Source organism: Linepithema humile, chromosome 6 (genome assembly GCF_040581485.1).
Source record: "Linepithema humile isolate Giens D197 chromosome 6, Lhum_UNIL_v1.0, whole genome shotgun sequence".
Classification (NCBI taxonomy): domain Eukaryota; kingdom Metazoa; phylum Arthropoda; class Insecta; order Hymenoptera; family Formicidae; genus Linepithema; species Linepithema humile.
In genome coordinates, this window is record NC_090133.1 from 4527336 (window position 1) to 4552889 (window position 25554).

At 33.5% G+C, this 25554-nt stretch overlaps 2 long non-coding RNA genes across 2 annotated transcripts in view; both read right to left on the bottom strand.

Moving 5' to 3' along the window:
- The window catches only part of LOC137000834 (uncharacterized), a 30817-nt gene extending 16616 nt beyond the window's left edge, over positions 1–14201 (bottom strand). Inside the window, exon 1 of the long non-coding RNA XR_010891005.1 lies at positions 13715–14201. This is a non-coding gene — a long non-coding RNA (uncharacterized lncRNA). The remainder of the gene's footprint in view (positions 1–13714) is intronic.
- A 9997-nt stretch (positions 14202–24198) lies between these two features.
- Positions 24199–25183, bottom strand: LOC105668564 (uncharacterized). Its single transcript, XR_001100127.2, has 3 exons — positions 25005–25183; positions 24721–24880; positions 24199–24482 (listed from the first exon to the last, which is right to left on the bottom strand). It is a non-coding gene; the product is annotated as an uncharacterized lncRNA (long non-coding RNA).
- Between the last annotated feature and the right edge of the window lie 371 nt (positions 25184–25554).

The window sequence follows — 25554 nt, forward strand, 5'->3', positions numbered from 1 at the left end:
ATAGTTATAGACTAGAAGTGTTAGCCATCATAAAAGCACTAAAGAAGTTTAGGGTATATTTAATCGGAATCTCGTTTACTATAGTAACCGACTGTAAGGCGTTTATGCAGACTATGAAGAAAAAGGATATTTGTCCGCAAGTAGCAAGATGGGCGCTTTACCTCGAAAAATTTCGGTATTCGATCGTACATCGTCCTGGCAACATAATGCGACATGTGGATGCCTTGAGCCGACATCCGTTATCTTCCGCCATGATAATTGAAGAATGTCAAGATGATATTTTGACAAGACTCCGTCAAAATCAGCTGGAAGACGAGGAATTGAAAGAGACTAAGAAGAAGATGAAAAAAGGACGAGCAGATGGATTTATAATGGCGAATGGACTGTTGTGTAAAGAAGTGAATGGCGATACCCCAATCGTCGTACCGAGACTGATGCAAACTTCTATAATCCGTCAGATCCATGAACGCGGCCATTTTGGAAGTGCAAAAACGAAACAACTGCTGAAGTCTGATTACTGGTTCAAGAATATGTATCTGAAGATCGAGAAAGTCATTCAAAATTGTTTCGCGTGCATCATGGCTACGAAAAAATTTGGTAAGCAAGAAGGATTACTCCATCCCCTCGATAAGGAAGCTCTGTTGGACACCTACCATGTGAATCATTTGGATCCAATGCCGTCGACACAGAAGAGGTATCAACACATATATTTGCGGTGATAGACACCTTCACCAAGTTTGTATGGCTCTATCCAACGAGGAGCACTGGGACAGTAGAAGTACTCAACCATTTAATGAAGCAGTCAGCTGTTTTCGGAAATCCCAGACGAATAATATCCGATCAGGGGACAGCCTTTACATCGAACAATTTCAAAATATACTGTGAAGACGAGGGTATAGAACACGTCACTATCGTTACTGGCGTACCAAGAGGCAACGGTCAGATCGAGCGAATAAATCGGACGTTAAACCCGTTATTAACTAAGCTATCCATGCCGCATCCGACCCAATGGCACAAGTTTGTCACACGAGCACAGCAGTATTTAAATCAGGTACCAAGCCGGAGTACAGGAATGACTCCATTCCATCTCATGTTCGGAACACGGATGAGGCTTAAAAAAGACCCTCAGATAAAAGAGATATTGGAAACAGAAAATGCCACCATTTTCCTAGAAAAACGCGATCAATTACGAGAAGAAGCACGTAAAGCTATTTCAAAGATCCAGGCTGAAAACAGGCAAAGCTACAACAAAAAGCGTAAACCTCCGAGCAGCTACAGCGAAGACGACCTAGTAGCCATCCAACGAACGCAGGGCGGATCAAATCTAAAACTCTGTACAAAATATTTAGGACCCTATCGAATCAAGCGGGTTCTACGAAACGATTGATATATCGTAGAGAAAGTAGGTGAAGGAGAAGGCCCCAGAAGAACTTCGACTGCCGCTGATTACATGAAACCGTGGGCAAATCTACAGGAGGATCCGCCAGATAACGAAGATAACGACATCTGAGGACAGATGTCAGTCGGATGTGTAGGATTAAGATTTAAATTAAGCGCTGTATTATTTGTTTTCGCCTAAATGTTGCGACTTAGCGTGACGAGCGCGACACCGTCGCCGCGACGATGTTCTTATTTTTTTTATTTTATGTAGCTCGCCGGTAGAGTGGGGAGTTCGGTCGAGTCGAGTCGAGTCGAGTCGAGTAGAGTTACGTGCGTGCGACAAGAATTTATTTTGTTAACCTCTCATTTACGAGATTTACGCCTCATTGATCCCATTCTTTCTTTTAATTCTTGAATAAATTACACACTACACATATATGTGCTGTATTTTGGATATCTATATTAAAATCCTTACATTAATATCAGACTTGCGATCTGAGCATCATTTCTTATCAAAGTCACTGACTTATCAAACACCCCTCGTATTTATATATTTAACTTATGTAACTTTCTAACATCTCTTTATGTGGTTGTTTAAAACTTTCTCTATATTTCCAATAGTTGTTTTTTAACAAAAAATAATGAGAAAATAAAATTTTTGTAAACTCTATAGCAGATAGCATGTTCATCTAATGGCGTTTTCGGTTTATTAACTTGACCCGACTCCTGACTCTAAAGGTGTAGAACTTTTAGAGTCAGGGGTCGGGTCGAATTAGGGCAGCTCGGTGTCCCTATCGATGTCTCGTTTGCTCTAACACCTATGTGTCGTGCTTTTCTTTCTTTCCTTTAAGAAACGTAACTGAGCCACGTACACCGACCGCCGGCATTCATTCTATTAATTATTATATCTGTTAGTTTGAATACTGGCGCCAAACTTAGTCACCTGACGCAGACGTCAGATAACCTACAGTGACGAGCATTATGAGACAGACGTGAGTAGGGAGGTTAGATTGAGATTTGCAGCTGAATGACTCGCTCGAGTAAACCTTGGTTTAAATAGTTTAATTATTGTTTATTCTGAATTTCGACAATTGTGTTGATTCAGGTTTGTAAAGAAAGATACCTAGAGTTGTTATTTGGTTATTTGGTTTGTTTATAAGTTTGTAAATATGTTTTTAATTACAGTTCTAAACTGCATCCACACGGGTTGTTATTCAATTAACCTACAAATTCACCTCCTTGGTTAATTCGTTGAATTCGTGACTTACAAATCAATACAATGGAGAAGATTAAAACAAGATTCCATTTTATAGCCGAAGCCGGAGCAAACTCTAAGAGCACAGTGGTCAAGGTGAAAACTATACAATTGGTGGATCAGGAGGAAATTTTTGCATTCCCTAAAGAACAACAAACTAGTGAAGCACATAAAGAATTGTTTGCTAGCAATGTGGTTAAGAACGTTGTGAAAAGTTTGAATGTGCGGGATAAATATAGAAATGTTGTAATATCTTTAACGGATAAACTGCAAACTATTTACTTGGATGAGAAAGGTAATGTAGTCTTTCATGATCTGTATTTAGATGAAGTGCAATCAAAACAAGAAGTTAGCGTACCAAGCACCAACACCGAAAGGTCTATGCACTCTATAGCCAAGGATATAGTTTTGGAAAAATTTGATGAGAATAACTCTAACGCTAAAACATGGATAAATCTATTTATCCAGGAGTGTAAAAGATTAGGATTGAAAGAAAATAAATATGCTGAGGCCCTACGGTTATTTTTGGAAGGATCTGCACTGACTTGGTATACGATCTATATGCAGACAAATTTATTAGCTCATGCATGGGAATTTTGGAACAATTCTTTTTTGGATACCTTTGATGAAAAGTCCTGGGATCAAGTTGAATACGCTTACAGCTTTAAATACTTGAATAGATCATTTCTAGATTTCGCTTTAAAGAAAAGAAGCCTTTTGATTGAAGTTGATCCAGACTTAACTTTAAAGTCACAAATAAATTTGATAGTGGTATCATTACCACAATTTATTAAAAATAAACTAAACAAAAAAGAGTTAGTGACCATAGAAGACTTAATGTCTAGATTAAGACTATTTGGTCAGTCAAATAAAATAGTAAAACCAAAACAAAACATGAGTGAGAAGAAAAATTGCACTCATTGTGAAAAATTAGGTTATAAAAATAGATTTTATCCAGAAAACTTATGTCGTAATAGAACAGTCAAAAATGAGAATATTAAATTAGTAAATAATTCAGAAATACAAGATGCTGTTGCTCATGCTGAAGAAGCAAAAAACGTGTAGTTACCCCACTTATAAAATTGAAGATATTAGTTGATAAAAAACCGGCAATTGCTTTGTACGACTCCGGATCTAATATCTCCTTGATGAGTTATGAATTTTATAAAAAAGAAAAAATGAAGAAAGGAATAAGTGGGGGTGAAAACATAGAAGGCGTATCAGGCGTTGCAAAGTCAGAAGGTATAGTGTCTGTATTAATTAAGATTTTCGATATTGAAAAATATTTCCCATTTTTTATAGTGAAAAGTAGAAGATTTAAAGAGGACCTGTTATTAGGTTTAGATTTAATTCAAGCTTTCAAATTGCGACAAGATGAGAAATTAAAGATTACACAAAACTATAAAAGGTCTAAAGAGAAAAAAGTTAATATGAATGTTATCCAAGAAAAAAAGGAACATGCTAAAAACAAATTAGAAGACATTTTATTAGAATATGAAGAATCGTTTGCAAAAGATAAATTTGATATTGGTAGAACAAGAAACTATGAAGCAGCTATAAGATTAACCGTAAATAAATATACAGCAAGAAAACCTTATAGATGCACAGTAGAGAACAAAATAGAGATTGAAAAGCAAATCAAAGAATTGTTGAAAGCAGGACTAATTCAAGAGTCTTGTAGCCCGTATGCCGCCCCAATAACATTAGTTTATAAAAAAGAAGAAGAAAGAAAATCTCGTTTATGCATAGACTTCAGAGAATTAAACAAAATAATTGTTCCAGAGAGTCAACCATTCCCAAGAATTGAAGATTTGACAGTACGTGCTAGAGGCTGTAAATATTACACTAAACTGGATATAAACTCAGCGTTTTGGTCGATACCAGTACGAGAAAAAGACAGATATAAAATTTTTGCTTTTGTGACACATCATGGACACTGGCAATGGACGTGTCTACCGTTAGGACTGAAATCGTCACCAGCTATTTTCCAAAGAGTATTGTCTAGTGTCTTAAGAAAAAATGGTTTAGATGCTTTTGCGGTAAACTATATAAATGACATACTGATATATTCTGAAAATTATGTAGATCATATAAAACATATAGAATTAACACTAAAAACATTAAAAAGTGAAGGTTTCAAATTAAATAAAGCAAAATGTAAATTTGCACAAAGAAAGACCACATATTTAGGACACGAAATTGGTGATAACTCAGTAAGACCATTAAATGATAACCTGGTGGCCATAAATAAATTTCCTAGACCACAAACAAAAAAGCAAATCAGACAGTTTTTAGGAAAAATTAGTTTTTATTTAGAGTATATACCAAAATACTCTATATTATTAGAACCATTATATAATCTACTGAGGAAAAATGTAGATTATAATTGGACAGAAGAATGTGAAGAGAGTTTTAATAAAGTAAAAAAATGTTTATGTTCGGACCCAGTACTGGCAATTTTTAACCCAGAAGCACCGATATATATTTATACTGATGCTTCTATAAAAGGAGTTGGTGCAATTTTGAAACAGCCACAAGAAAATAAATCTTTCAAGCCGGTGTTTAATTTTTCCAGAAAACTGACGGAAGCCCAAAAAAGAAAAAAGGCCATCTACTTAGAAAGTCTGGCCAGAGAGAAGACTGAGAGTGGACATGCCCGCATTTTTCGTGTTTCTGTGGGCTAGCGCCTCTATGTGCACAAAACGTGCACATTGAACTACGTAGCCAATGTCCACGAATCCCGTAGGTAATGTCCACGATCTTTTGGGTCTCTTCCGTGCTATGTCCACGACTTTTTGGTTCCGATATGTGCTATATCTACAAAGTGTCGGTAATGCATACTTATAAAACATGATTATGTATATCAATCAGATTTGAAATATAAATACACACGTATTGTAAATACATGTATTGTAGCATTTATTTTTGCATTTACAGTTTATTCAGCAAAAGATCAGTTATTTTCAATAACCTGTGTAATTTGAAAATGTACATTTAAATTATTTTAATAAATTACTTCTACAGGGTGTCTGGCAATAATCGCCCCACCGGTCATATACAGGTAGAGGAGGTCAAATCGAGTAGAAAAGTCCTTTACCATTTTTTGATTTTTGTAATAAGTACTAATTAACGAAAAAAGATTGGTGAATCCGTGCAAGTAAAGCGCGCGCAGCGAGAAGGACATCCCACTGTTATGCGATCACTAGGCGCGCGATGAAGCGTTGGGAGGAGCGCTCTACAAATGACAATGGCAACATACGAGCGGCGCGTAACGCTAGATCCTTGTGTCCTAGTGATCGCGTAGCAGTGGGACGTCCTTCTCACCGCGCGCGCTTTACTCGCGCGGATTCGCCGATCTTTTTTCGTTAATTACTCAGTACTTATTATGAAAATTAAAAAATGGTAAAGGACTTTTCCACTCGATTTGACCTCCTCTACCTGTATATGACCGGTGGGGCGATTATTGCCAGACACCCTGTATAATTTCGTGTGTGTGTGTGTGTGTGCGTGCGTGTGTGTAAATAAAATGTTGCATTTTTGTCAATATTTAAAAAGATGATAAACTCTTATAGATATTTCATACAGTAATGACCAATAACTTATTTTGAATAGTAAAAGCCAGGGTTGGGCGTTTACACGTAAACTATAATAGATGCAAAAATACTCGCATATTAAACACGAATGCAAGCTAAACAGTAAAAACAATCTTTTCATCTATAATTTGAGAAGAGACTATAGTTATGAACCGTCGCAAGAAAGTGTGCAAATTGTAATCTTGAATTTTAGAGTACAATTTACGAAAAATTACGATATAATGTAAAATGAACAAAGATATACATTTTTAATTAATAATCTAACACATATAAAGAAAAGACTCAAATGATAGCTATTACATAATATAATAGAAGAGCATTGAGAGCCGTCGCGGGATGTTAGTGCGAAATTTTAATTTAAAAAAAAAAATTAATTTATTAGTCTACGTGAGACAGTTAACTTTGTACATCGATTTCTAGTTCGAGATACTTAAAGTGTATGAAAATTTTAGTACATTGTTCTCACATATGGAGAATCAGTATGTACTGATAGGAATTATTAGAAAGAAAGGAAGAGAGCAAAAATATCAGGGCGCGAGTGGCTGAGCCGGGAAGCTTTCCCGGTTTAGCCACTCGCGCCCTGATATTTTTGCTCTCTTCCTTTCTTTCTAATAATTCCTATCAGTACATACTTAATCAATAGACCATGTTATTTCATAATCGGAATATGATGCTATTATTTTTCCATCGCAATACAAATATTTATGTTTTCTTAACAAGCTTGCCAATCTTTTTACCAAATGTGGAAAATCAAATGATGCGTAATATTTTTTTTCATTATGTATAAAATATGTCTTATCTGAGTGCACACCAAGTTGAGCATAAGCGCTTTGATTAGATGGACCTTGATCGCACGTTATAAGTCGTACATCAGCACCTGTTTTGCTCAATCTATCTAAGCATTCTTTCATTAAAATCACTATTTCTTCCGCTTTCATACATTTTCCTGGAAAAAAATATGCTAGCGGTTAACGCCATGGATGAAGCGCATTTATACTATCCACACAAAATACAAATACGCATTTTGTCCTTTCACTTTTCCTTCCTAAAGGCCCAAGATCAACGAGTCCTTTTATTTGATCCAGACTAAATGAGTATTCTTCATATGATTTTATATACATTTCATCCCATTTTAAAGCACAAACTCTTTGTTCTACAGGCAACTTTGAAATTTTTTCCTGCAATTTGCGGAATATAACATCACAAAATCCTGGCATTATATTAAATTCTTCGTGCCATCTTCTAATAGTTTGTTCTGCAGGAAAATTGCAACCTGCCTTTCGTAAACGACGCAATGCAGATGCCGAATAATAAAAAAGCTGTTTCAAAAGAGTTTTTTCTTCCTCTGTATATGCCGCATGTGGAGTATGGAGTTGTTAATTAATCATTGCTTTTGCAACGGGATGCAGATTTTGTTCATTAATTAAATTTTGTATTTTCTTTTTGTTATTTTTTTTATTTATTTTTTTTTTAGGTACTTGGCGACGTTGTAAACGCAATTTTAAACGCTTTATAGTCTGCCGCAAACGAATATTTTCACGTTTTAAACTTTTAATTATCTTTTCTGGATTATATTCTTTTTCACAATTTTGTCATTAACAGATCACACTTATCAATGTTTTCATATCTTACAGGTTCTAAATGCATCCATTTGTAATATCTTCCTCTTCTAATGATTTGTCAAAATTTATATTTGCTGGAAGATAAGTTTGTTTGAATCGATCTAATAATTGCTTATTTATTTTATCATTATGATCGATATTAAATGATGTTCCTGCAATTGCGTTATTATATGTATTTCCTACTTCTACCATTTCTTTTATTTGGTTTTGTTCTTTTTTTAGAACTCTTTGCATCTCTCCTATTTCCATAGCTGCCTTAGATTTTTCTTCTAAATTTATCAAATCATTAAATCGAATTGGCACAGCATCGCGTTTTAATGTTTTCTTGCCTTCTCCCTTAAATGAGTTAGCATTAAATGATCTGCACACAGACTAGCACGACGAAATGAATTAACAGTCCATTTTTCTAATTTAATATTCCCTAAAATAAAGTAATGAAAAACGATTGACAAATAGTAAATATTTTGAAAGTACTTTCAAAACATAATTATTTTATTTTCAAATAATAAATGAGATAATAATTGAGGGCGCGGATCAAAGAACTCGCTCTGCGCTCAAATCGTGTAAAAGTATTGTCTAAACGTCTCAGAGCATGAAAATTTTGAAAGTCGCAAAATTAATTTTTTTTAAATATAGGCTTGTAGAGATCGACGAGACGGAACTTTTTTCTATTTGCAGTTTTTTTGTTCGATGCTTATTTTTAATAATAAAAATAAAAAACTGAAAAATTTTTATCCCCAAATTCAATAAGATTTTAAGATATAAATCGTCGTAATTTGGCCAAATTTTATTGAAATTGTTTGAAATTTGGTATACGCATGCAGTATAGTCTAGTGATGCCTACAAAACAATAAAGAAGCTGAAAATCGCCTATTGTTTAATAATAATTAATTGCAAATTGAGGCCAATCGGTAACCACGTTTTTTTAGTTTCGCCGACAAAAAGTATCAAGGGAACTTGAAATTTGGAACAACTTCCAGTGATACATTGATTCCTCACTACTGAAGGAAGATTTCTGGAAATTTTCAGATTGATTCATTGAAAATTTGCGGAAATATGCATTTTATAAGAAAACATGCGACACCGGCAATGATAGCTTTGTGAGCGCAGAGCACCATCAGGCAGCGTACTCGCCGTTCGGTTTTCCAGGACTCGATTTTATAATAATTTTTTACAACTTTAACTATTGTTACTTGTTAAATTACTATCGTCCTAAAAACCGCGTCTCTGGAGTGTATGTGAAATATTTCGAAATAATAATAATAAAAGTATTTAATTAAGAAACCGTATAAATAATAGTTCATCATTTCGATATTTCGTGGGAAGTGAGCAATTGTTCAAATGTATAACCATTAAAAAATCATTATAAAATCGAGTCCTGGAAATCCGAACGGTGAGTACGCTGCCTGATAGTGCTCAGCGCTCACAAAGCTATCATTGCCGGTGTCACATGTTTTCTTATAAAATGCATATTTCCGCAAATTTTCAATGAATCAATCTGAAAATTTCCAGAAATCTTCCTTCAGTAGTGAGGAATCAATGTATCACTGGAAGTTGTTCCAAATTTCAAGTTCCCTTGATACTTTTTGTCGGCGAAACTAAAAAAACGTGGTTACCGATTGGCCTCAATTTGCAATTAATTATTATTAAACAATAGGCGATTTTCAGCTTCTTTATTGTTTTGTAGGCATCACTAGACTATACTGCATGCGTATACCAAATTTCAAACAATTTCAATAAAATTTGGCCAAATTACGACGATTTATATCTTAAAATCTTATTGAATTTGGGGATAAAAATTTTTCAGTTTTTTATTTTTATTATTAAAAATAAGCATCGAACAAAAAAACTGCAAATAGAAAAAAGTTCCGTCTCGTCGATCTCTACAAACCTATATTTAAAAAAAATTAATTTTGCGACTTTCAAAATTTTCATGCTCTGAGACGTTTAGACAATACTTTTACACGATTTGAGCGCAGAGCGAGTTCTTTGATCCGCGCCCTCAATTATTATCTCATTTATTATTTGAAAATAAAATAATTATGTTTTGAAAGTACTTTCAAAATATTTACTATTTGTCAATCGTTTTTCATTACTTTATTTTAGGGAATATTAAATTAGAAAAATGGACTGTCAATTCATTTCGTCGTGCTAGTCTGTGTGCAGATCATTTAATGCTAACTCATTTAAGGGAGAAGGCAAGAAAACATTAAAACGCGATGCTGTGCCAATTCGATTTAATGATTTGATAAATTTAGAAGAAAAATCTAAGGCAGCTATGGAAATAGGAGAGATGCAAAGAGTTCTAAAAAAAGAACAAAACCAAATAAAAGAAATGGTAGAAGTAGGAAATACATATAATAACGCAATTGCAGGAACATCATTTAATATCGATCATAATGATAAAATAAATAAGCAATTATTAGATCGATTCAAACAAACTTATCTTCCAGCAAATATAAATTTTGACAAATCATTAGAAGAGGAAGATATTACAAATGGATGCATTTAGAACCTGTAAGATATGAAAACATTGATAAGTGTGATCTGTTAATGACAAAATTGTGAAAAAGAATATAATCCAGAAAAGATAATTAAAAGTTTAAAACGTGAAAATATTCGTTTGCGGCAGACTATAAAGCGTTTAAAATTGCGTTTACAACGTCGCCAAGTACCTAAAAAAAAAAAATAAATAAAAAAAATAACAAAAAGAAAATACAAAATTTAATTAATGAACAAAATCTGCATCCCGTTGCAAAAGCAATGATTAATTAACAACTCCATACTCCACATGCGGCATATACAGAGGAAGAAAAAACTCTTTTGAAACAGCTTTTTTATTATTCGGCATCTGCATTGCGTCGTTTACGAAAGGCAGGTTGCAATTTTCCTGCAGAACAAACTATTAGAAGATGGCACGAAGAATTTAATATAATGCCAGGATTTTGTGATGTTATATTCCGCAAATTGCAGGAAAAAATTTCAAAGTTGCCTGTAGAACAAAGAGTTTGTGCTTTAAAATGGGATGAAATGTATATAAAATCATATGAAGAATACTCATTTAGTCTGGATCAAATAAAAGGACTCGTTGATCTTGGGCCTTTAGGAAGGAAAAGTGAAAGGACAAAATGCGTATTTGTATTTTGTGTGGATAGTATAAATGCGCTTCATCCATGGCGTTAACCGCTAGCATATTTTTTTCCAGGAAAATGTATGAAAGCGGAAGAAATAGTGATTTTAATGAAAGAATGCTTAGATAGATTGAGCAAAACAGGTGCTGATGTACGACTTATAACGTGCGATCAAGGTCCATCTAATCAAAGCGCTTATGCTCAACTTGGTGTGCACTCAGATAAGACATATTTTATACATAATGAAAAAAAATATTACGCATCATTTGATTTTCCACATTTGGTAAAAAGATTGGCAAGCTTGTTAAGAAAACATAAATATTTGTATTGCGATGGAAAAATAATAGCATCATATTCCGATTATGAAATAACATGGTCTATTGATTAAGTATGTACTGATAGGAATTATTAGAAAGAAAGGAAGAAAGTAAAAATATCAGGGCGCGAGTGGCTAAACCGGGAAAGCTTCCCGGCTCAGCCACTCGCGCCCTGATATTTTTGCTCTCTTCCTTTCTTTCTAATAATTCCTATCAGTACATACTGATTCTCCATATGTGAGAACAATGTACTAAAATTTTCATACACTTTAAGTATCTCGAACTAGAAATCGATGTACAAAGTTAACTGTCTCACGTAGACTAATAAATTAATTTTTTTTTTTAAATTAAAATTTCGCACTAACATCCCGCGACGGCTCTCAATGCCCTTCTATTATATTATGTAATAGCTATCATTTGAGTCTTTCTTTTATATGTGTTAGATTATTAATTAAAAATGTATATCTTTGTTCATTTTACATTATATCGTAATTTTTCGTAAATTGTACTCTAAAATTCAAGATTACAATTTGCACACTTTCTTGCGACGGTTCATAACTATAGTCTCTTCTCAAATTATAGATGAAAAGATTGTTTTTACTGTTTAGCTTGCATTCGTGTTTAATATGCGAGTATTTTTGCATCTATTATAGTTTACGTGTAAACGCCCAACCCTGGCTTTTACTATTCAAAATAAGTTATTGGTCATTACTGTATGAAATATCTATAAGAGTTTATCATCTTTTTAAATATTGACAAAAATGCAACATTTTATTTACACACGCGCACGCACACACACACACACACACACACACACAAAATTATAGAAGTAATTTATTAAAATAATTTAAATGTACATTTTCAAATTACACAGGTTATTGAAAATAACTGATCTTTTGCTAAATAAACTGTAAATGCAAAAATAAATGCTACAATACATGTATTTACAATACGTGTGTATTTATATTTCAAATCTGATTGATATACATAATCATGTTTTACAAGTATGTATTACCGACACTTTGTAGATATAGCACATATTGGAACCAAAAAGTCGTGGACATCGTGTGACAAAATTAAATTTTTGAATACATCACGCTGTCGCTCTGACATTTACTAAATTATTTTCATTAATTTCTATTCTTTTATATTAATAATTTTGTGTGAAAATTTTAAATTTAAAAAATTTGAACACATATATGTGCTTATTAGTGTCCCTTATTTATAATAATAAAAAAAATTTTATATTTTTTTCGGTCTCACCTTTTAAAAAGTTTGCAATTGGTATTACATAAAATTTCAACTCTCTAGATTAATTCCTTTTCGTGCGACAAGCTATTTTTGGCATTTTTGATCTTAAGGGGGAACACCACGGTGACGGTTTCAAAAAATCGATTTTTTTTTTTTGCATTTTTGTGATGTTTGGAGTCTTAAAAATATGTCCCTATAATATTATGGTGAAATTCGTAACGGAACTATAGTAAATATGTCATAGAGTAGAACTTGGTCAGATGCCGCTAGTAGAACCGGCCGCGCGCTACCTGAAAAGATTCGGCAGTCCCCTTGATCTGTCTGTAGGGAGTTTTACCGGTATTCTTTTGTTATCTACGTGCTTGAGTTCTATTGCTTCAGAAGGCACTTCATATGCACCCGGATTGGACGCACTTTGGTTCGTTACAAAATTTTATCGTTTTATATGAACCAATTAGTTGTAAAACTTTAAACGCGTTTTTCTCGAAACCACGTTTTCGTAACTGGGCGCTCTCATATCTCGGCCAATTTTTATCCGAATAACTTGAAATTTGGACAGAATGTTTACAACAAAATTGTCTTCAGTTGCACGTACGGATTTTTCAATCGGATTATTAGTTTTTGAAAAACAATTAAAGAAGTAACGAATTTTTGTTGAAAAATCGAAAACTTTTTTTTTAAACAGTGCCATTTTGTCAAAAATTATTTTATCAAAAAATCCGTACGTGCAACTAAAACTACATTCATATACTTTAAATCACAATTTAAAAAATTTATTTTAGAGCTCCCGTTCAGATGCAGCACGAGCGCCCGTGCACCCATGTTTTTTCAGACGAGGTGCACATCAATCACCATAGTTATTATAAATATAAATATTATTTTATGAAATTTTTTTTGTAACATAATATAAGTATGTACTTTTAACATATATAGTTTATAAATTAAACATACTATTAGATAATGAAAAAAAAATTCACGAAAATAGCCTTTTTTTTCGGCCGTCACCCTGGTGTTCTCCCTTAAAACATATAGAACTTCAAATTTTAAAGCTTTATATAAAAAAAAATTTAACTAATTTAAATTATAACCCATTTAATATATATATATATATACACATACATATCCGATGCAGCAATCGCTCTGATTTTCTCTGATATATACATACATTTCCGATGCAGCAATCTGATTTTCCGCCGGTAGGAATCGCACAGGTAGTCGCACTGCTTGTACTGGGGTGCGTATCGCTGCCGCCACAATCTGCTACCGGCTGAGTGCACTTGGGTACTGTTACTGGGTGCACTTGGGGTATTGCTGCTGATGTATAGCGATCGCCGCTATTCCTGGAACTGACTCGTGTGCGCGACTTCACTCGGCATCAGACTCCATCGACGACAGTAGGCGGTGGTGGTGGCAACGGCGGCGATAGGGAAACAGGGAAGGGCTATAAAGTGGATGATTGGTTAGATGGAAGGGCGTGAGAGTTCCCCTCGAATGATCCGCAGGGATGTATCAAACTACCGAGAGCGGAACTAGAAAGAGAGAAAGAAAGAGCGAAAACAAGAGAGAGAAGAGACACAGAAAAGGAGGCGGTGGAAGAGGGTGGCCACGGGTGAAAGGCAAAAGAGCGCGAAACGTAGGGGGAAGAGAGAAGGCTAATAAAGAGAAGAATAGTCGGACGCAATAGGCGCGGGCGTAGATAAAAGCGGACGATGGCGTATGTTGCCTCATCGTCGTCGTTGTCGTCGTCGTGCGGCTCTCCGCAATAATTGGAGCTATCCCGCACGCGTTGAACTGACTTTTCAGCGTATTAGGCTCAGATAATCGTGCAAATTGAACGACGCGTGGCAATCAAGAAGTAGGACATTCCGCGATGACATTATGTGACGGCAAGTTCTGTATAATACATTGTCGCGAGACTGAGTAGTATAATTTTGCAAAATAGATACATATTTCTTTCTCGAATACATTAAATGCGCATTTGCGAGAACTATGAGTTTAATTTATTATTGTATCAAGTTGCTACACATTCTCAGTTAATGTAACTTAACTCGCTGATATTTTCTATAAATAAAATAATTAATTACTTCGAGAATACGTAATCGGTTACATGATTGATCGCTTTTAATTACAAAAATCCTCACCGACATATTGATCGAGACTTTCTTATCGATTCTGGAAGTCTCTAGGAATCAGTGATGCAAGATCGAGCATCCTGCATCAAACACCACATGAGGAGAAGAGCCCCCACGACTCCTACGACTCATACGCTATTGGAACGGCGAGCGCGCACGGACACGTGACGTCAGCGATGCTCGCTTGTGTGGTGCCGCCATGGTGGGGGCTCTTCCCCTCATGTGGTGCCGCCATGGTGGGAGCTCTTCCCCTCATGTGGTGCTTGATGCAAGATGTTCGATCTTGCATCACTGCTAGGAATTGACATAAATGTGTTAAATGTCGGAATGAGAGATATAAAGCGAATTTCCCGTACCTATGTCACACGCAGCTAGTGTAAACTTTGCAATTATGTCTTGATTGTTGCTAGCGACGGCACGCTTGCCGCTGTGCACGCTGGTCAAGGCAAACAGGTGTCCTTGTGCTATATCGTATTATTGACGTATCGTACTTTGCAGTCGCCGTGATAGTCTGGATCTGGTACGGAGGGTCGATGATCGGGAAGAGCTCGACTCTCGCTCTCTCATTCTCTCTTACGGGCTTGCAAGGGATTCTGGCTCACGTAACAAAAATTTTACATGTAGGCATGCACCGATTTTGCCATGTACCCCCCCCCCCCTTCCATATCTTCTTCATCAACCTACTACAGGAAAAAAAAGACATTTTTGCCGGAACCATATTTGTCCCAAGAAACAATATAAGAGATAATAGCTACGAGAAAATGTTTTTGTAAAAAAGAAAATATATCGAAAGTAAATTGACGAATTCGACAGAAAGATTAATTATTTAAGCTATTTTTATTGTTTCGGCGTTATAGATTCAGCATGGTGACGTAGATTGGGTAAAATTTATCTATCTATTTTTTATTATAAAAAAAGATAGATACATGATAAAAGAGAATACAAATATCTATTTATTAATTTTCTGAACTCTAGCACTTTAGGATCAATACGTTAGATCAGGGCTCGGAATTATTTTATCTTTTTGGTTCTTATGGTATACGCCTCCTTTCCTTTCCTTACCACGCGCGCGGCAGCCTCTAGGGCCAGCGCTGCCGAGCGTTAGGAGCGGCGCTATCCGATAAATGTTAGGTTCTTCTCTCTTGATCGTTAAAAGTTAAAAAAATTTTTAAATTATAGATGTATCAGGCTCTGATGATTGTTAAAATCAATAATATTCGAAAGGAGCGTAAAGAGCCAACAGCCGGATATTCGTGCGAAAGTTATCGTATATTAGTTTATAACCATTATAACATTTACATTAAAAACAAACGTTTCAGCCTGTCATCAGGCCTTCATCGGTATTATTACAAAAACCAATAAACCGCAACGCATTAATTAAATACAATATAAGAAGCAAATTAACATAATTAACCGAAGAGTAGTTCAACCACGTTAGAATTGTAGTAAAGCACTTGTAGAAAGCTCATCCACCCAAGATGGAACGAGGTAGGAGAGAAATCTTAGATCCATATTATATGATGGTTGAGATCTTAATGTTTGTATATTTATTTAAAGTTTATTGTATATAAATACCCAATCAGTAGAGGTTTTTTAAATGTTTTTTAAACGTTAAAATATTTATTAAATATTTATTAAATATGTATTTAAAGTTTATTGTATATAAATACCCAATATAAATACCCATGTTTAATAAATATTTAATAAACATTAAATAAATGTTTTTTAAAATAACTATTCCAAATGAATAATAAAAGTATAATAAACATTTAATAAATGTTAAATAAACGTTAAATAAGTTTTATTTTAAAAACAAATCGTGAAACGTAAAATTAATAAAAAATAAACGTTTGAAAAACGTTTAAAAAACATTGTCTGTTGATTGGGTACATTTAGAACACAATAATATGAAATATAAAGTTATGACTTTTTAGGATTTTGTTGAAGTAAAGGAGATGTACATATGTTGACTTTTACAGCTAATGCGAAAAGTAATAACACTCCGTTTTAATCATAGCTTCCCTGCCTAAATGTTTATAAGAATACTTGGTGACAATTTTTACAATATTTTTTTTTATTTGCGTGGTCTATTATTTTTATATTGATTTTTGTGTTTTTATAAAACGCCTTCTCGTAGTACACAAATATTACGATAATTATTTATGGAAAACGATTTGTTTTATGCGAAGTTAACAGTCCTATTCAGAACATATGGGAAAATAATGACAAATTATGATTTTATAATATAATATAGGTACACTTCATTCACAATCGAGGTAACAAAGAGTCACGCGGAACGTTAATTGCGATAAGTAGGAATGGCGATTTAATGAATTTTTTAATACTCTAATAGACAATAATTTTCTTTGATGATAATTTATCTCGTTTGCTCTTATTTTTATAGTATTATCTTGTTTCTAGTCAATCATCCGCAGAATATTAAAGGGTGTTATTACAATATATGTATATATAAAAACACACAAATCTACATCTCATTTATGTAGTTACAATCAATCTTGAAGAGTGTTCGTATTACTGTAATAAATTTTATTTTAAGAGAAGCGTTTCAAATGTTTGACGTTTGATTGCATTTGCAAAAAATATGTCTTTTATTTTAATTTATTAATTAAGTGTGATTTGTTATAGAAAATAACGAAAGCCGATTTCTCGTCACCATCGCTTCGTTTCTCCCGACTGCTGGCATCAATTATCTTCGCCCAGCGCGATGTGTAATAACATGAAAAGTTATTAAACTGTTATCTTATTATTAAACTAACAGTTTCTAACCTATTATGTTGTTATATTTGTTTGATCATAAGAGAAATATTACACAAAATACGAATAGTTCATATTCGTATTTCACATAACGTATCATTTTTCATTGCGTATTCATAATTCCACGACACAAGAGAAATGTATTTCTTTTTGATATTTTCCACAGATTGAATATCAAATCGTTTGTAATATGTTATGCATATGTAATATATTATGCAGCGCAGGAAATTATAACGACGACACGACACGATACGTGATATTGTTATAACAACGGTGCATTTATAACGTTTATGCAAGAATATAATCAACAGCAGTTAAATAAGATATAGTAAATATGCATTTATTTACATTTATTTATTGTTTTATTCTTCTTTAAAATCTTGTCATTCTATACATTATATCCATTCGTATTATATTATATATATAATGTCAACCGCTCGATAGCACGAAATAACGTACGAAGTAATGCACAATATGTATTATATCGATTATATGTATTATAACCGATCAGTATTACGGAAAAGAGGCAACAATAAATGCGAGTATCGACTTAACATGCCTTTTTTAAGATAGGACATAACGTTATCTTACAAATAATAATTTTAAAAAAGAATACGGCAAATACGTGAGAGAAACATCTCCAGATATGTCCTATTCATATTTCATTTGTTTACATATTGACGACATTTTTCTTCGTAATCTTTTATAAACAAATTGATGAATAATGATAAAGACAATAATACGTATATGTATTGGTAAAGACAAATGTTCAGAGAATGCAAATAGAAATAATTTCTATACAAGGAGTGCGAGAATTAAATTATACCAATAAATAAACTCTATGGATACCTCGATTCAACTTGAACTAAATTTATTAAACATTTTTATTAAAGGTTCTTTCACGATTAAAGATTGATCGAGAAATAGATTTTTAAATTACGCGAGTGCAGCGACGAGTATTAATGAATCGTTCACTTTTGGAAATAAGTGAGTTTATTCCTGAAATTTATTCCTGAAATTATGTCTTGATAAAAATTGATATTATAATAGTATTGTAAGAAATCTGCTGAACAAAAAAGAAACAGAATAATTTTATGCAATATATAAACAACGCATTAACCTTTCTCTTGTCATTTAACTTTAACTTTTGTTTTGTAAAAAATGGCTAAAATTAACTTTGCGTTCACTGCCGTTACATCTCTCTCGTCTCGACTGCTAGCATCAATTACCTTCGCGATGTGTAATAGCATAAAAAGTTATTAAACTGAACTGTTTTTGTTATAAAAGTTATTAAACTAAGAGTTGAACTATCTTTATTACATCAATTAATGTTCCTCGGAAGGAGAAAAACATACTTGAAAAGAAATACACGTTATTATATCGTATATACGTATTATATCGTATTGTGTAGTACAGAGTTTCTAACGTTTTTTCTCCTGATGTCGCAAAATGGATTATATTCCGATGTAAGCTGGAGAAACGTTTTATGCGTCCTAGTCTTGTTAATCATACAAATAATAAAACACATCTTATGTATCTCATTAGAACGAAAAAGCATTTGATGATGTAAAGATATAAAACAACAGCAGATGCTTTAACATTTTTATTAAAATTTTTCGAAGTTGATCAATATTTTGTTGATCGATACATACAAACAAATATTTATATTTTGGAAATCAAAAATCTAAGAATTTCAAATCTTTAGTTTTGTGATAAATAACTTAAGAATTTTAATAATTAGAAAATTTTGAAAAATAGAAAAAGAAATTTTACACAAAAAATTAAAAATTTAGTTTTTTTAGAATTAAAATTGTTTGAATAAGATAATGATTTCAAATATGGAAAATTTACTAATTATGAGATTAAATAATAGAGGAAAAATTTATAAAAAATATTTTTTTTCTTGTTATTTCAGTTTTATATTCGTTTCTTATACAGGGTGTTCTGCACAAGATAAATCACCTCTCGTGTATAGGTAGAGGCGGGTTAAACCAAATAAAAAAGTTCTTTACCGTTTTGTGATTTTTGCAATAATTAATGAAAATTAATTAACCCTTTCGTTACGATGAAACTGGCCGCCAGTACGCCATCGCTAAATGGGACTAATTCTTTTAATAATTAAATTATTAAATTATTTTAAATTTAATTTAAATTATTATTATATTCCTATTTCAATATGTGATGTAGTATATCAGACGACCATAGTCGACCGTACTATATGAACAGCATTGCGTGACGAGCGACTATAGTTGCTCGTAGTAACGAAAGAGTTAAGGGGAAAGCCTCGTATGACCGGTTTAAAAAATCGAAAATTTTTTTTTGCTTTAATCAATAGTAGTCAATGTAGAAAATGTATTTCGAAAGTTGCAGAACGAAATTCGAAGTTTTAAGGAGTCCACAGTCCATTTCTTTCGTGCAGGTATACGAGCGCAGGTATACCTGCACGCAAGAAATGGACTATGAACTCTTTAAAACTTCGAATTTCTTGCAACTTTGAAATACATTTTCTATGTTGACTACTATTGATTAAAGCAGTGCTCGGAATTAGTTGAACATTTCAGCCGATTTCCGCGGTATACGCCTCCTTTCCTCTTCTTACCGCGCGCGCCGCAGCCGTTAGGGCCAGCGCCACCGAGCGTTAGGAGCGGCACTATCTGATTAGGTTCTGTAAGTAGGTTCTTCTCCTTATTTATTAAAATTTTTTAAAATTTATTAAAATTTATTAAAAATAAATTTATTAAAAATAAATATTTTAATAGATTTCTACGTCACCCATGAGGTACTAATGCTGATGCGTTTTTTAAAAAGTGGTTTCTATCTACATTATTGCATCAATTGTTTATTCTCATAAAAGGCCAAGAAAATCTAATTAAGAAAATCTCTTTTATATATATATTTTTTTTTAAATAAAGAATTTATTTTTATCTTTAGTGGAATAGGCCTACGGGAGAAACCACTTTTAAAAAAACGCGTCAGCATTAGTATCTCATGGGTGACGTGGAAATCTATTGAAACATTTCCACTTAATAAATTTAAAAATAAAATTATTTTTAATAAATTTTAATACATTTTTTTAAATTTTAATAAATAGGAAGAAGAACCCACTCGTAATCAGATAGTGCCGCTCCTAACGCTCGGCGGCGCTGGCCCTAGCGGCTGCGGCGCGCGCGGTAAGGAGAGGAAAGGAGGCGTATACCGCGGAAATCGGCTGAACTGTGCAACTATATAATTCCGAGCGCTGGATTAAAACAAAAAATTTTGATTTTTTGAACCGGTCATACGAGGCTCCCCCCTTAAATTCGCGCGAATTGGTCGATATTTTTAAATTAATTTCTCATTAATTATTAAAATCGCAAAACGGTATAGGACTTTTTTACTCGCTTTAACCCACTCTACCTGTACACGAGAGGTGATTTACCTTGTGCGGGACACCCTGTATATCGGCAATAATACCGAACAGAGCTTGGCATAATCTGCACATTTCGGCCGATTTTCGTAAACTAACGTCTACTGGCTCCCCACTATATCTCTTGAGACAACGCATAGGGCGCTCTGCCTCAGATACAACGCATCTGTAACGCGATGAGATTCCATGCTCCCTGACTGCCAAGTATCAATATTTTAAACACTATCTAATAAAATAAACGTTTTTAATAAAAACGTCTTATTCAATTTGAATTAACAATTATTTATTAATTTATAAATTGGAAAGAGTTTCTGGAACATTTAACAAATCCAATCTATCGAATATAATTTAATAATATTTTAGGATTCTTGTATCGTAAATGTAATAATCAAGAATTTTGAAACTTTGTTATTGAATAAATTATTAAAAAAAAAGATTTTAAAAATTGAGTTTAAAGTATTGATATTTGGCAATCAGGGGACATCAAACCTCATCGTGTTACAAACGCATCGTACTTGAGGCAAAGCCCCACGTGCGTTGTCTCAAGACGTAGTGGGGAGTCGGTAGGCGTTAGCTTACGAAAATCGACCGAAATGTGCAAATTGCGCCAAGCTCTGATATCGAATAAGCGCGTATTCGCCCAGCCTACTGCTAAATGCGCGGCGAGATACGACCGCCCAGCGATCATGATCGCAAAGCGCGTGGGGAGTTGTTTACTACAAGCAGCAAAGCTCGTTCTGAGATATAATTGTCTCTCGTTCTTTTTATTGTATCTCGCCGCATGCTTGTATTCGGCGGTTGGCTGGGCGGATACACCTCTGTGAAGTTGGCCCCCCATTTTTCAAAATTGAAAAAAATGATTACAGTTCTGGATGCCCCCTGAAAAATTCTAGAGTTTTCAGACCATTTTAGAAAGAGTTCTGCCATTTAAAATAAAGAAAACACCATTTGAAAAATCGGGGGGCTAACTTCACGACGCCCCTCATTATGTAAAAAATCCAAATTTTTTTATAGTTCTAAGTAGATTTCAAATAGTTCTATAGTTCTAGATAAGTTTCAAAAATAGTTCTGCTTGAAATACTACGTAAATTAAATTTGAAATTCTCGACTTAGAAAACGAAAAATAGCGAAAACTCATTCAATTTTGATTTTAGCGTTTCGAGCCTTAAAGATAATCGTTAGAATTCGTGAGGGGCTATACAGAACTCTCAACAAAACTGCCGGTTACCAAAAAAAAATTTTTTTTCCTGTAGGACTTAGAAATTTTTCTAATCCGAAACTTCAACAATCGAGAACTTTTTTATTTCGCCTCTGAGCGCTTCGAGTGTTAATAATTATCGCTAGAACTCTTCGGGAGGCGTCCAGAACTCTCAACAGAAATGCGGGTTATCGAGAAAAATTTTTATTAAAGTAACACAATATCAATGTTATACTTTTTTATTTAATAATGTAACTAATTAACTAATATATATTGTTACGTCCTAACCTGGAGGGAAAGGGGCGGGTCAAGTATACGGACGGACGCAACAATAAAAGTATAAATTTGTGGTGTTTGCTCGCTGGTCGGTTTGAGAGGAGGCGACCGCGCGAGCCGAACGATTTCCCTTGGCTGAGAACAGGTCAACGATCGTAATGATCGATATTACGCTGTTAGAGGCCTCAACCAATCGTTCGTGGTTCCCTTTTCTGGTCAAGAGAATTAACTCCTTTTACCAAGGGCGGAACCTCGTGCAAATTTTCAAAAGGAGAGGGAGGGGGGGGTAGAAGAGGAAAAGGTGAGAGGTCTTACAACTAATTTAATTATAAAGGTTTTGACTTACTACTTGGATGTCCTGGAAATATATCTGGATCTTCTTGGGTCGTTCAGTGGTCCGTATTCACGTCGATGTATAATGAATATTGCTCGGAGGTTGGTTTAATATGTTGGAGAAGCAATTGCCGCGCGCGGTACTTCACTCCTCCGCGACGAGTTTTGGATTTCGGGATAAGAAAGGAATTTTGTGTTAGTCCAGAAATTCCAGGCGTAAAGCGTGCGGTGGGCCGCACCACGATACGCGGGGATACAGAAATCGATACTACGTGCGGTGGTCCGCACCGAAAATATAGATACTGAGTGCTGATCTGAAGAAACAATTAGGAATAAGGCGAGGGTAGGTTGAATGTGTGAGAAATGGTTTTAGTCGAAATATTGTTTAACACAAACACGTTTACTATAATTATTGATATACAAGCACTTTGAGATACAATCGGTTTTTCTAATATTTTAAGGTATGAACTAAGATTCGATTGAGCTGGATTCAGAGATGTTGAGAGAACTATATTAACTGCTTAACTGCTGCTTTCACGGGTGGGTGTCTTCCTTTTATACTCGAAATTTTGGGTTTTGGAAGGGAGACATTCCTTCCGAGGGGTTGTTAATAAAAATAAGATAAAAAAGGTTGTTTGAAGATTAATAGATGGATTGCTCGAATGACATGTATATCGTTCCGTCGGCTTTTCTGTCGGCGAAAATTCAAAGTCTACTATCGCGGTCGCGTGTCTTATCTCGACGAATTTTCGATTGAAGGCCTAAAAGATTATTATGGTACATTCGGGATCTTAAATCATTAAAATAATATTCTCGGAACGTTTCTTTGAATTTTCCCGACTGGTCGTGAGAAACTTGTGCAAGGGAAAGGTCCGTACAGGACGTAACAATATATATATTTATGTACACTTAATAACAGAAATGGCTCAACACAAGAATTTATATATATGCATAAATTCATGCGTTGTGGCATTTCTGTTGTTGAGTGTACATATAAATATATATATATTAATTACATTATTAAGTGAAATAGTATAACATCGATATTGTGTTACTGTTAGCTTGTGTTTAATAAGTATATTTATAATTTTAATTTTAAAAAAAATTTTTTTTTTTTTTAATACATTTAATACGTTTTATTTTTTATTTTTCTTTACAAATAATAGATAGTTATAAATAAGTAGTACAATAGTTTTTTTTTTTAGTTTTGAAAGTACAACTGTACAGTACTCAACGTCGTGCCGTACGTTTTCTTAAAGAAGTTAATCGTCTCAAACTTCAGCAACTGTGCTCTATATATCGCTCGCGAACACAATAGCAGGGAAATGGAACAGATCAGTATAACGAGTAAATTCAATAGAGTTCTAAGCGCAGATTCAATGCGATTGTCCGTAATATATCGGGTATAGCCTTTGCACTGCAGTTTTCTGACCTTGGCGTCCAGCAAAAGCAGCATTTGTCCGTCAAAATCGCGGTTATCGAAATCAATCTTGATGTTAAAGCGATAACAATCGGGAGGCGTCATTGGGAGGCAGCTGAGTACAGTAGTTTTGATAGTATAATAATTAATTATTTTCTAGATCACCATCATTTGCATCGTCTGTATTATCGATTGCATTGTCTTCTACTACTTCGCCAAACAAGTTGTTATCTGCTGCATGTCGCAATCTCTGTCGTTGTCCTCTTCCTCTTTCACTCATTCTTTTTGTTACATTGCGATTTCTTTGTTTTCCAAAACGTACTGCCTCTCCCACTTCTCTGAAATATTCGTCACGCAATGGTTTTCCAAAATGTGAATTCCTGCATACAGCATCTGTAAATTAAAAATAACATTAATTTGCAATTTATTGTATAAAATAAAATATTCTATATATATTTTAGACAAGATAACTTTTTTCTAATATAAGAGTTTATGTATGTATAAATGTGTGTGCGTAATACAATGTATATTTTAAAAGATTAATCAATGCAAGTAATCAAATCACAATTTATTTTGTATAACAACTTAGTACTATACATGCAATACATTATATTAAGCCAAAAAAACTTACCATATATTGCTTTAATTAATTTAGTTTCAAACAATAGAAGATTTCCGCGCTCTCCTCAAGCTGAGTAATGTTAAATTGCATCATCAGTTATTGCCTCTTTCATATAATATTTTATTGCATCGTGTAGAGTGAAGCCGCCTGCAAAATGTAAATACTCGACCTGAAATAAAATCAATTGTAAATTAGAAAAAAATTATTTATATTAGTTTTGTTATTATATTACAGAAAATTTGTATTTTTGTTTTGTAATTATTCCATGTTTTATAAATTTGTGGAAAATTTACCGCATTTTCGTATTCTTCATCTGTAATATTATTGAAATCTTCCACTTGTTGAATCGATTGCAGCGAAAATGAAGATGGCTTAAAAGGCATAATGTTTATTCGTTTGCGCAATAATTTGTCTAGTTTTTTATTTATAGTTCTGTAAACATAGTGTATAATAATTGTTTGATATTTTACATATAGTGCTTATTTCATAATTTACAATATATAGAATGTTCTTAAACCACCAAGTAATCCTTTAATAACTTTATAAATTAATATAAAATGTAATATAAAAATTGTCAAAACTATAATATAGTTTTAGTAATAGTTTTTCTACTAGAAATAATTATATTTTAGAAATAATTATATTGAATGACAAGGCGGAAGTTTCGCGTACTCAGGCACGGCGCAATGACAAATGACATAAATGTTGATATTTATAAATAAATATAGGATATTTTTATCATTTGCAATTCTTATTCGTAAAATATAACAATTTTCCGTTTAAAAACTATTACTATTCGATATTTTTATATTAAAGTTATTAATTATCGTTTTAGAATTTCCT